The sequence below is a fragment of the Microcebus murinus genome, chromosome 31 (genome assembly GCF_040939455.1).
Source record: "Microcebus murinus isolate Inina chromosome 31, M.murinus_Inina_mat1.0, whole genome shotgun sequence".
NCBI lineage: Eukaryota > Metazoa > Chordata > Mammalia > Primates > Cheirogaleidae > Microcebus > Microcebus murinus.
In genome coordinates this window covers 6,095,001-6,098,061 of record NC_134134.1, presented here as the reverse complement: position 1 = coordinate 6,098,061, position 3,061 = coordinate 6,095,001, and positions in this window count along the sequence as shown.

The following is a 3,061-nucleotide window of genomic DNA, read 5'->3' as shown; positions in this document are numbered from 1 at the left end:
TTTGCACATCTGCCTATTATCGACTAGCCATGGGACAGGCTCTAACAACGCCGTTGTCCATCCTGGTGAGCCATTTTAAGGATCTCAGGGCAAGGGCACACTACCTGTCCCTGGAGGTCAAGAAGGGAAAGTTTTTTACCCTTTGTGAGGCCGAGTGGCCCACGTTTGGAGTGGGGTGGCCCCGGTAGGTCTCGTTTGATGCCTCCTTGATCGAAAAAGTAAAAGGGGTGGTATCTGGCCACCACGGCCATCCTGATCAGATCCCCTATATCGTGGTCTGGCAAGACTTGGTTCTAGACCCGCCACCCTGGCTGAAGGCCCTCCTACCTGCCCCGAGGGGAAAGACAGAAGTTCTGGCAGTTAAAGAGGCCAGAAAGGTGAGGGCACGCGGTCCGTTGGGACGCCAGTGTTGCCGGACTCCAATCTCCGAGAATCTGAGAGACCTAATTAATCTTTTAGACTCTGTTCTTTTTACTCATCAGCCCACCTGGGATGCCTGCCAGCAGCTGCTTAAGGTGCTCTTCACAACGGAGGAAAGAGAAAGGATTCAGGGGGAGGCGCGGAAGCTGGTTCCGGGGAGGACGGCAGACCTACTACAAACCCACCAACCATCGACCAAACTTTTCCCCTTGAACGGCCGCTTTGGGACTACAATGAGGCTGAAGGTAGGGAGCGTCTCCGGGTCTACCGCCAGACTCTGATGGCCGGTCTCCGTATGGCGGTGCGAAAGCCGACCAATTTGGCCAAGGTAGGAGATGTTCGTCAGGCGCCAGAGAGCCCGGCAGCATACTTAGAGAGGATCATAGAGGCCTTCCGGCAGTACACCCCCATAGATCCCACAATGGAGGAGAGTAAGGCAGCTGTTATGATGGTGTTTGTCAATCAGGTGGCCCCCCGACATTAGGCGCAAGGTGCAGAGAATAGATAGATTGGGCGAGAAGACTCTGCAGGACCTGTTAGAAGTGGCAGAGAAGGTCTATAACAATAGAGAGACGCTAGAAGAGAGGTTAGAGAGGATCAGGATAGAAGATAGAAAATTCCAAGCTGAGGAAGCACAGAAAGCAAACAGAGATGGCTAAAATCTTGCTAGCCGCCACAAGAGGGGGGCAGATAGGGTCAGAGGATAGGGAAAGGCCCCGGCGGGAAAGGCTAGGCAAGGATCAATGTGCCAATTGCAAAGAGCATGGACATTGGACCTGAGAGTGCCCCAAAAGAGAGGGGGGCGAAGACTTGGAGGTCCTGAAAAAGTCATGGTTGCAGGACAGGTGATAGACGAATAGGGAAGATGGGGTTAGGTCCCCCTTCCCAAACCTAGGGTAACTTAGCAAGTGGAGGGGAACCCAGTCAGCTTCCTCATAGATACAGGAGCAGAACATTTGGTACTAACGGAAGACACAGGAAAATTGTCCAGTAAGACCAGTTGGGTGCAGGGGGCAACAGGAGCCAAACCCCCCTAGCTTCACGTTAAATGGGGGATGTGCCGACACACTAGGAGGCAGGGATCACACGTGCGTGTGAACACGCGATCGCTGTGCTGATGAGCTACAAAGGGAGCTGCTGTCACTTTGTCATGATTTTCTCGCTCCCGCTCCCTTTCACGGCGCTGAGAACGACGTCCTGGGCTCGGCTCGTGTGCCTGCCATGCCCCCCCCCCTCCCAAGTCGACTCCATGTTGCCCTTGGCCTCCGTTGCCTCTGGTGCATTGGGCCGTAGATGGTGGTGGCTATATATGTTCGCTAGGTGTTGCTCTTGGATCAATATTCTCAGTATGACTCTTTCTGTCTTTGTTTCTTTCTTTTTTCTCTCTCTCTCTTTCTCTCTCTCTTTCTTTCTTTCTTTCTTTCTTTCTTTCTTTCTTTCTTTCTTTCTTTCTTTCTTTCTTTCTTCTCTCTCTCTCCTTTCTTTTTTTTTTTTTTTGTTTTTTTGAGACTGAGTCTCACTTTGTTGCCTAGGCTAGAATGAGTGCCATGGCGTCAGCCTAGCTCACAGCAAACTCAAACTCCTGGGCTCAAGCAATCCTTCTGCCTCAGCCTCCCAAGTGGCTGGGACTACAGGCATGTGCCACCATGCCTGGCTACTTTTTTCTATATATATTAGTTGGCCAAATAATTTCTTTCTATTTATAGTAGAGACGGGGTCTGGCTCTTGCTCAGGCTTGTTTCGAACTCCTGACCTCGAGCAATCCACCCGCCTAGGCGTCCCAGACTGCTAGGATTATAGGCATGGGCCACCATGCCCAATCCCTTTTGCTTAATTTTTAATTATTAGGGTACCTAATATTTGTATAGTTTTCAGGTGAGTGACAGGGTCTGCCTCTGTCTATCGAACAGGGTACACTGTATCCTTGGTCACTGCAATCTCAAACACCTGGGCTCCATCGATCCTCCTGCCTCAACCTCACGAGTCACTGGGACTACAGGTGTGTGCCACCATACTTGCCTGATGCTGCTTCTTCCCTCCCTCTTTTTCTCTCTCTCTCTCATTGTTTTATTTGATTTTTTTTTTTTTTTGAGACAGAGTCTCACTTTGTTGCCCAGGCTAGAGTGAGTGCCATGGCGTTAGCCTAGCTCACAGCAACCTCAAACTCCTGGTCTCAAGCAATCCTCCTACCTCAGCCTCCCAAGTAGCTGGGACTACAGGCATGTGCCACCATGCCCGGCTAATTTTTTCTATATACATAGTAGTTGGCCAATTTATTCCTTTCTATTTATAGTAGAGACCGGGTCTCGCTCTTGCTCAGGCTGGTTTCGAACTCCTGACCTCGAGCAATCCGCCCGCCTTGGCCTCCCAGAGTGCTAGGATTACAGGTGTGAGCTACCACGCCTGGCCTTATTTTATTTGATTTTATTTTAGCCTGGTAAAGTGGAGCAGTGGGAGTCGAGAAGGAACCAAGGGATCTGTAACTGGTTATGATCAATGAGCAATCTTTCTTTCTTTCTGTCTTTCTTTCTTTCTGTCTTTGTTTCTTTCTTTCTTTCTCTCTTTTCTCTCTTTCTTTCTTTCTTTTCTCTCTCTCTATCCTCCTTTCTCTCTTTTTTTTTTTTTTTTTTTGAGACTGAGT